Source organism: Oncorhynchus mykiss, chromosome 13 (genome assembly GCF_013265735.2).
Source record: "Oncorhynchus mykiss isolate Arlee chromosome 13, USDA_OmykA_1.1, whole genome shotgun sequence".
In the NCBI taxonomy this organism is placed as follows: Eukaryota; Metazoa; Chordata; class Actinopteri; order Salmoniformes; family Salmonidae; genus Oncorhynchus; species Oncorhynchus mykiss.
This window is the reverse complement of record NC_048577.1, coordinates 36,349,306-36,359,991: the sequence shown is the minus strand read 5'-3', so window position 1 is coordinate 36,359,991 and position 10,686 is coordinate 36,349,306.

Sequence of the window (10,686 nt, the reverse complement as noted above, 5' to 3'; positions counted from 1 at the left end):
CTGAACAAATAGTTATATTGACTACGTCCATCTTAGCTTGCTCATTAATGTCTTAATCAAAAATACGGATTGCGCTCATGGTTACTTGCTTCCCTTGTGCCAAAGTTTGTACATCTCAATTGTCAGTGGAAACCACATATGTTTAAGGAAGTTAACCATATCAGCTCTGTTTTTTTAAAAGGCAGTAAATGAGGCTGAATTAACTGTTTCGCTGCCAGACAAGGCTCTGCTGACAACCTGGTGTATCGGTGGTAAAGATTCACGTCATGGTGCTGAAAAGAAAGCTCTGCTGTTAGGACAGCTTTGTGTAGGCCCTAACAATGTATGGGTACCATTTGTCACCGTTATAGTGCAATTAATGTATTGTTTAGTGTTGTGTAGTGGCTTTGATGGCATGCATCGAAAAAACATTTTGGGAGTTTGCCCCACCAAGATTTACATGCTGAAATTGTCACTGGTCAGTGGTTGCACATCTAACTAGCTGGAATGAAGCGAGGGTGTGAATAGTAGACATGTAAATATATCCTTTCACTGTTTGCAGCAGGTCTTCAGTTCACTGTTTACAGCAAGTCTCTGGCTACCCAGACCTGCCTGATCAGCCTGATAGGGTGCCGTGGGTGTGTCCAGTTTACACCTGTGCAAATCTGTGTGTATAGCAATGAAATTAAACATCCAACCATTGCCTCAAGTGTGGTGCTGTAGGTCTACCCCACACCCGAATGTTTGTGGGGTCGTGTCAGAAACAACCCCTAGACACTGTGGAGATCTGAGAGAATTGGACAGATTTAAGCAATACCGCCAAAATTCCACCAAGCCTATCAGAGGGTAAGGTGGAGCTCTCACCATATCACCACCCATCAATCCCTCTCAGATCTCCACAAGTGTCTAGACTCTTGGCTGTAGGGGCTAGGGGTTGTTTCTGGACAGGCCATTGGTATTAGAGTAGCTCAGTCAGTCTGGCACTGTAAAGAAAAGGAATAACTGTCAAATACTTGCTTCATCTGTCCTCAATTGCATTTCCTTGATTTGTTGCGTCCTCTCTCCTCGTCTCCTTCTCAAAAACTATTGGATGAAAAGGTCAGAGGTCTCTCCCCTCTCACCTTCTTATCTAATGGGTTTTGAGAAGGAGGCGAGGATGTGAGGAATGAAGGAAATGCAATTGAGATTCTCCCCTTGTTTCCTCCATTCCCCACCTCCCTCTCAAAGCACATTGGGGGAGTGGAGGGAAGAGGAAGCAAGAACATGATGTCTAGTCTTCACACACACACAGCTTGAAGTGTTTATTGATTATAATTATTTCATTATTGGTTATTATTATTGTCAATTATTTTATTGATAGAACCCATTGTATTATATTATTGTATTGAATTATTATATAAACTTTTTTTTAAATATAGAAATGCTGTTGTTTATCTTTTTCATTCTTCTGGAAGGTTCAGCAATGCTATAAATGATAGAGAATTTGATTAAAGCAAGTGACATTTTAAATGACTTGTATATGTTTTCTTGTTGCTAGGAGTTACGGACTCATTGTGCCCATCTAAACTCTTATTCCTGTAACTACACATGTGAAGCTACAAGACAAGCTATCATATTTAAATGTATATCAAACCATTTAGAAATGTTGACCCTTATGTCACACATTGGCCCCTTTTTTATACACTGAACAAAAATATAATGATAACATGTAAAGTGTTGGTTCCATGTTTCATGAGCCGAAATAAAAGATCCCAGAAATTTTCCACAAGCACAAAAACCTTATTTCTCTCAAATGTTGTGCACAAATTTGTTTACTTCCCTGTTAGTGAGCATTCCTTCTTTGCCAAGAAAATCCATCCACCTGAGTTCCCCTCGCCATTTTAGCAGCCAGACATTTTGTATTTCCCAACATCTTTGCAGGAACTAGTCGTTTCTAAGTGACGTGGAGGCAACCACATCACACTGTGCAACCAAAACAAAGACACATGCAAGAGGCTTTTCCCACTCGATACAAAAAAATGTTTTTAATAATTTTCTGAATATTCTCTGGTTTTTGGAGTTCCACCTGCAGCTGGACACAGAAGTTTATAATAGGCTTTGTTTCTTCAAGGTCGAGAGTTGAAAAACTGCTGCCGTGGCCTTCCACAAGCTAAGGTGTAACGGCTGTATGGAAGCGTTCACGTATCCTCGTGTCACGAATCCCGCCGAAGATGGTGCCTCTTCCTGTTCGGGCGGCGCTCGGCGGTCTACTAGCTGCCACCGATCCCCTTTTCTGTTTCATTTAGTGTTGTCTGATTAGTTGCACCTGTTTCTTGTTTCGGTTTTGGTTTTGGGCTATTTAAACCCGGTAGGCCCGCCGGCTTTTGTGGGGGCTTGTTTTCTGTTTTGATGTGTGTGATGTCTGTGGAAGTATTTTGTTCTCGAACCGTTTCGGCCTGTTGTTCTGGACAGGGTCTTATTGCGCCCGTGTGTGTGGCGTTGACCGACACTGTTGTTTTGGGAATAAACATTCCACATATTAACTACCCTGCTCTCTGCGCCTGACTCCTCCACCCACTACTTCTGGAAGTACATGACACCTCGTTACAATATGCAGCGAGTAAGCATTTGTAGTCATGTGTGAATGTTGCTGTCTTATCCGACTTGCCAAAACTGAAGATCCTTCTGGAAAAATCAAGTAATTCTATTCTATACAGTTCAATCTGAGTGCTCAATTAAGTAAATATACACTTGGCCCGTTGCGTTAACAGGTAGGCTGTCCTAAATAAATATCCAATGCCTGTTGTGTGCTGCCTGCATCTGAATCACACCTAAATTATCTTCAGTAATATTTAATGAAAACACAAATACACTGGACAGTGTGGGTTAAGGGTTAGCTCCATCCCATTAAGGATAATTTATTAATGCTTTAAGCCCCTGATGAAACCTCATGCCTGAGATGAGTTCAGCTCCCCTTCTCATCACAGATAACATCATTAACATTAACTCAGCATTAACTCAAACCTCCACTGAATACATTATAGAAAATAGAGTGACAACGCTGCAAATGTTATCACGTTACAGTAAATGTTATCCTATTAGTGAGTTCATTTTGTGTGCTGGTGTTGTCACTACGAACAAGTGGCTAGTAATGCTGAGGGTGCCGTTATGAACGGGTAGACTAGAGAAGGTTCTGCTTTTTAAACTTCAACCCCTCATCGGTCCTTATTCTGACTCACTTGCACTCCCCGCGTCCCCTCCCCTCCATTGCCCCCCCTCACCCCCTGCGGCATGTGCTCAAGAACATGGCCATTACCTTTATTGGTTCCTATGGCAACCCTACCCTGCTCTTGCAACCCATAGGTAATGGTGGTAGCAATGACAGTATGTGTGCTCAGTGGGGATTGTTGGTGTAACAGAAATGAATATGTTTACATTTAGGATAGGTAAGTGCTATTTTGGAACGTACACTCAATCTCTCCTTCTCAGTCTTCGTATATCTCACTTGCTTCGTTTCACACACACACACACAAATCTATTCATAATTCTTTAAAACACTAATGCACCCAACTAAGGATGAAGAGAGAAAGACGGGGGGGGGGGTACAAAGAGAGAGGGGTAGGGAGAAAGAGAGAGAGAGTAAGTAAATGTTATTCTTTCTTTGACATATACCTTTTGAAAGAGAGGGAAGGACAGAGGGAGGGAGATAAGGCCATGAATACATGTCTGTCCTCCTTTTTTCTTGTCAGTACCCCAAGGAGAGTAGTTGAATGACAGACACACACTCACACGCACATGCACATTCACACACACTCTGCTGGTAGCATGTGTGTGGTGCTCCCCACCACCGACTGCTTCTAATTATCACGTCTCTGCACACACACTCAGCTCTTGAATACTGCATTACCCAGTTAGCAACAGACTCCAATTTCATTTGGTCTTTGAGGGAGCTGGGGAACGCTGGGGAGTTGGGGAACGCAAGCTCATTACAGGTGATTTTCAGTGGAAATCAATGGTACAATACCCTGAGTCCTCCTGGGATAGAGGGGTCAGAGAAAGACACTTTCATGTCAATTGTCTCAGACATCATCCTGGCAATTCTAAGCTCTCCAGAACCCATTGTTGATTGTTTCATGTTTTTTTACAGACAGGCACAGAAATTGAGTCCCATTATTAATACTGAAAAATACCTGCCTCTGTCTGCAGTAAATGTGGCAGAGCTGTCATGCCCGTACTTATGCTACTCCTATCCTGAAGGAATTCTTAAAGAGATGTTGTCTAGTAAAAAAAAAATGTTTTGTCATTACTGATCTCAGAACTGCTCATTAGTTGCTTTAGGTGCTAATGGCTGTGGGGGATACCTTATGGAAAGTACCCCCCCAAGACCATTGTGATTCACTTTACTGAAAGAAAGATGCCAGTCCGTGTGTAAACACACAAATTCTCCCTATAACCCAGGGGTGGCAAACAAATTTTGCCCCAGGGGCCGCATTCAGTTTTCAATGAGGTCTGGGTGCCGCACAAAACAATGTGTTATTTCCTCGTCGTCAAAATGTGCAAAAAATCTTCCTCTACCCATATTCCCTGACTGTCTGGCTTTAATTCCGGTGGTTATTAGCATGCTAGACACAGGCAAGAAACTGTGTACATGTAGGTCCGTTATAAGTTTCACGCAGTTTTAGTCATTTTAAGTAACTCTAACCACCCACGGGCCAGATTGGACCCCCTCCGGCCCGCACACCGTATGTTTGACACCCGCGCTAATAACCCTTTTAGCTTGTTAGTGTGTTTGTGCATCTGTTTATTTCTATCCTGCAGCATAGGGCTGACCTGGACATGCTCCTCAACTAAATACAGAAACAGAGATAAAAGATGAGTCAATACAGTCTCTGATGGCCCATTCCTCTTCATGGGAATTTGATTTGGCCACAGTGCCAAAGGGCTGCCTCTGCAGACAACGAGCGCCGCAGTAATATAATGCTCAGTCCCAAACGTTCATATGGTTAGAGTGTCATTAGATCTATTCAATTCAGAATCCTATAGGTTTGGTAAATGAAGTCAAGAGGTCTGAACGTCAATATACGAGAGGGAGTCATAGACATAGTCAGCCTATTATTCAATTTTTTATAATGATGTTGAACTTCACTGCAAGAGTCAGTATCGCCAATTACTTCATAAGAATCTGTATTTTAGAATACCTGCATTCCATATTGGTTCAGGTGTAACAGTGGAGACGAATGGCAAACTGAAGGCTGAGTTAGCTGGATGAATTTCCATAATAATTCCTTTCACATCCTGCAGTTTGAAGTCTCTTCAAATTCACCAAAAGCGTCTGTCTCATCAGTTGTTACATGGTACACCTGGTGCATGCTGCTAAAAGATATGTCTTCCACATTTGTGTGAAGTGAATTCAGGGCCAGGGCTGGCTGATGGAGAGAAGAACAGCAGATGGAAAGCTGAGGAAGAAAGAAGCAGAAAGGAGGATGGTGAGGAGGAGGAAAGAGAACATCAGGACATGCTGACAGCTAAGGAGCTTCAGGACTGTGCAGGTAAATAACATTTCACCCTGGAACTGAAGGTTCATATTTGACAGCATGCCATTATAATGCACATACAATTAACTACCATCACCATTGACTTGCATTCAACAGGCCAAACCTTCTCCTCTTACTGTACTATAGTAAGAATATTTATGTTTGTGAAAATGTGACAGTGGAAGAGTACCTGTGTTCGTTTATTGACTGTTTTATTGGCTGAATATGCATTATGCTTGTGGGTGTTTCTCGAGAAGAAGACCGGCATCAAAATGGCTACCAGCCTTACAATATGGCTAACACTAGGGTTGCATAGGGTCAGAAACTTTCTGGGAAATTTTCCTTGGGAAGTTAATCCCTGGAATTTGGATTAATGTTCTTAAATTAAATTTAAAAAATGTAGCTAATAACAGTGAACCTTTTTTTCATGGGATACACATAAGGCAGTTATAGGTCCTGTGGCATATTTTGGTTAGACTATCCCCAATTCAATGGAATTGCTCTGCATGCACAGTTCTTCCATCACATGTGCAGCTGATTCTCAAGATCTTGCACACTAATGAGATGCTATTGAGCCCACACTACTTCACTGTCTGAACCAAGGACTACATGCTGTCTGGTAAGTTTTGATTAAAATTCTGGGTGGGGTGAATATATTGTATACGACAAGCATGATTTTTTGTTAACCAGTAAATAGTAGCCTACAACAAAGTGTTTTAAAATCCTTTCAAACTTGTTTACAATTTCTGATAGCTAGTTTCTCCTACCATGTGGGTTTTAGCTCGCTTGAGCCTGCTAACTGAGGAGTGTTAATTCACCTGTTTCCATACATGTTTCATTTTAAAACATGTATCTTACAAAGGGGTTGTTTAATCTAACTGCTGAACTATTTATCTGTACATGGAATTGTATTTTAAATAATCTAAATCTTTACAGGATACTGTCACGGGCACTATCTGATGTGTGGAGACATTTCACTGCAGCTAATGTAGAAGGAAAGCTGTACATTTGCCAGTACTGTGCCAAATCAAATGTGAAGAATGCAACAAAGATGCAGAATCATCTGGCCAAGTGCATAAAGTTCCCTCTGCGCTCACAACGAGCAACCTCTGACAAAAGTCCCTCTACTTCTATTCAAGGTGAAAATGATGTTTGAGACACATTATCGATAGCAACAGCTCATGGTCCTCCCGGAATCAGACGTTTCTTTGACTCAATGGAGGAACGTAGTCAGAGAAATGCTGATGAATGTCTTGCTCGAAATGGTTCACATCTGATACTCACAGGCAATGTGTATTAGAAGAGATTTCTGAATGTTCTTCACCCAGCATACACCCCTCCAACCAGACATGCTTAATCTACTCATTTTCTGGATGCAGAGTTCAGCAGAGTTCAAGTGAAGGTCAAGGAAATCATAGAGAAAGTAGACTGCATTGCAATCATCTCTGATGGGTGGTCGAATGTTCATGGGCAAGGAATAATTAACTTCATCATCTCCACCACTCAACCACTATTCTACAAGAGCACAGACACAAGGGTCAACAGATACACCGGTCTCTACATTGCAGATGAGCTGAAGGCAGTCATCAATGACCTTGGACCACAGCAGGTATTTGCACTGGTGACAGACAATGCTGCGAACATAAAGGCTACTTGGTCTAAAGTGGAGGAGTCCTACCCTCACATCACACCCATTGGCTGTGCTGCTCATGCATTGAATCTGCTCATCAAAGATATCATGGCACTGAAAACAATGGATATACTCTACAAGACTGCCAAGGAAATGGTTAGGTATGTGAAGGGCCATCAAGTTATAGCAGCAATCTACCTCACCAAGCAAAGTGAGAAGAATAAGAGCACCACATTGAAGCTGCCCAGCAACACCTGTTTGGGTGGTGTTGTTATCATGTTTGACAGTCTCCTGGAGTCTCTCCAAGAAATGCCGATATGGACAGCCCCATCAAGAGGATCCTCCTGGATGATGTACACTACCGTTCAAAAGTTTGGGGTCACTTAGAAATATCCTTGTTTTTTAAAGAAAAGCACATTTTTTTGTCCATTAAAATAACATAAAATTGATCCGAAGTACAGTGTAAACATTGTTAATGTTGTAAATGTCACACCCTGATCTGTTTCACCTGTCCTTGTGCTTGTGGCTAGAAGGCCAGCATCCCAGAGTAGTCTCTTCACTGTTGATGTTGAGACTGGTGTTTTGCTGGGACTATTTAATGAAGCTGCCAGTTGAGGACTTGTGAGGCGTTTGTTTCTGAAACTAGACACTGTAATGTACTTGTCCTCTGGCTCAGTTGTGCACCGGGGCCTCCCACTCCTCTTTCTATTCTGGTTAGAGCCCGTTTGTGCTGTTCTGTGAAGTAGTAGTAGTACACAGCATTGTACGAGATCTTCAGTTTCTTGGCAATTTCTCGCATGGAATAGCCTTCCTTTCTCAGAACAAGAATAGACTGACGAGTTTCAGAAGAAAGTTTTGTTTCTGGCCATTTTCAGCCTGTAATCGAACCCACAAATGCTGATGCTCCAGATACTCAACTAGTCCAAAGAAGGCCAGTTGTATTGCTTGTTTAATCATAACAACAGTTTTCAGCTGTGCTAACATAATTGCAAAAGGGTTTTCTAATGATCAACTAGCCTTTTAAAATGATAAACTTGGATTAGCTAACACAACGTATCATTGGAACACATATCTATGTAGATATTCCATTTTAAAAAATCTGCCGTTTCCAGCTACAATGGTCATTTACAACATGAACAATGTCTTCATTGTATTTCTGATCATTTTGATGTTATTTTAATGGACAAAAACATTTGCTTTTCTTTCAAAAACAAGGACATTTCTAAGTGACCCCAAACATTTGAACTGTAGTGCATTTTGGTAGAGAGTGGTAAGCAGCCTGAAACTCCTGAAACCTATAGCAGTAGCCATTGCACGGATTAAGGGAAACAATGCCACCCTGTCTGATGTTTAGACTATGCTTACAGATGTAAGAGAAGAAATCCATACTGCCCTGCCCACTTGCTCCAACCAGAGGAAACTGCAGTTCTGAAATACAGTTGAAGTCAGAAGTTTACATAAACTTAGATTGGTGTCATTAAATCTTGTTTTTCAACCACTCCACAAATTCCTTGTTAACAAACTATAGTTTTGGCAAGTCGGTTAGGGCATCTACTTTGTGCTTGACACAAGTCATTTTTCCAACAATTGTTTACAGACAGATTATTTCACTTATAATTCACTGTATCACAATTCCAGTGGGTCAGAAGTTTACATAAAATAAGTTGACTGTGCCTTTAAACAGCTTGGAAAATTCCAGAAAGTGATGTTATGGCTTTAGAAGCTTCTGATAGGCTAATTGACATAATTTTAGTCCATTGGAGGTGTACCTGTGGATGTATTTTGAGGCCTACCTTCAAACTTGGTGCCTCTTTGCTTGACATCGTGGGAAAATCAAAAGAAATCAGCGAAGACCTCAGAAAAACAATTGTAGACCTCCACAAGTCTGGTTCATCCTTGGGAGCAATTTCCAAACGCCTGAAGGTACCATGTTCATCTGTACAAACGATAGTACCAAAGTATAAACACCATGTGACAATGCAGGGGACGTCATACCGCTCAGGAAGGAGACGCCTTCTGTCTCTTAGAGATGAACGCACTTTGGTGTGAAAAGTGCAAATCAATCCCAGAACAACCACACGGGACCTTGTGAAGATGCTGGAAGAAACAGGTACAAAATGTATCTATATCCACAGTAAAACGAGTCCTATATCGACATAACCTGAAAGGCCGCTCAGCAAGGAAGAAGCTTCTGCTCTAAAACCACCATAAAAAAAGCCAGACTACGATTTGCAACTGCACATGGGGACAAAGATCGTACTTTTTGGAGAAATGTCCTCTGGTCTGATGAAACAAAAATAGAACTGTTTGGCCATAATGACCATCGTTATGTTTGGAGGAAAAGGGGGAGGCTTGCAAGCCGAAGAACACCATGAAGCACGGGAGTGGCAGCATCATGTTGTGGGGGTGCTTTGCTGCAGGAGGGACTAGTGCACCTCACAAAATAGATGGCATCATGAGGACGGAAAATTATGTGGATATATTGAAACAACATCTCAAGACATCCGTCAGGAAGTTAAAGCTTGGTTGCAAATGGGTCTTCCAAATGGACAATGACCCCAAGCATACTTCCAAAGTTGTGGAAAAATGTCTTAAGGACAACGAAGTCAAGATATTGGAGTGGCCATCACAAAGCCCTGACCTCAATCCTATAGAAAATGTATGGGCAGAACTGACAAAACGTGTGCAAGCAAAGAGGCCTACAAACCTGACTCCGTAACACCAGCTCTGTCGGGAGGAATGGGCCAAAATTCACCTAAAGTATTATGGGAAGCTTATGGAAGGCTACTCGAAACGTTTGACCCAAGTAAACCTCTCTGGGATATTCGGGACGGTAGCGTCCCACCTCAACAACAGCCAGTGAAAGTGCAGGGCGCCAAATTCAAAACAACAGAAATCTCATAATTGAAATTCCTCAAGCATACAAGTATTTTACACCATTTTAAAGATAAACTTCTCGTTAATCTAGCCACAGTGTCTGATTTTAAATAGGCTTTACGGCGAAAGCACACCAAACGATTATGTTAGGTAAGCACCTAGTCACAGAAAAACACAGCCATTTTTCCAGCCAAAGAGAGGAGTCACGAAAAGCAGAAATAGAGATAAAATTAATCACTAACCTTTGACGATCTTCATCAGATGACACTCATAGGACATGTTACACAATACGTGTATGTTTTTTCTGATAAAGTTCATATGTATACCCAAAAATCTGAGTTTACATTGGAGTGTTATGTTCAGTAGTTCCAAAACATCCAGTGATTTTGCAGAGAGCCACAACAATTTACAGAAATACTCATAATAAACATTGCAAAAGATACAAGTGTTATACATGGAACTTTCGATAAACTTCTCCTTAATGCAACTGCTGTGTCAGATTTAAAAAAAGCTTTACCGAAAAAGCACACCATGTAATAATCTGAGTACAGCACTCAGACAACAAAACAGCCAAACAGATATTCGCCATGTTGTGCAGTCAACAGAAGTGAGAAATAGCATTATAAATATTCACTTACCTTTGATGATCTTCATCAGAATGCACTCCCAGGAATCCCAGTTCCACAA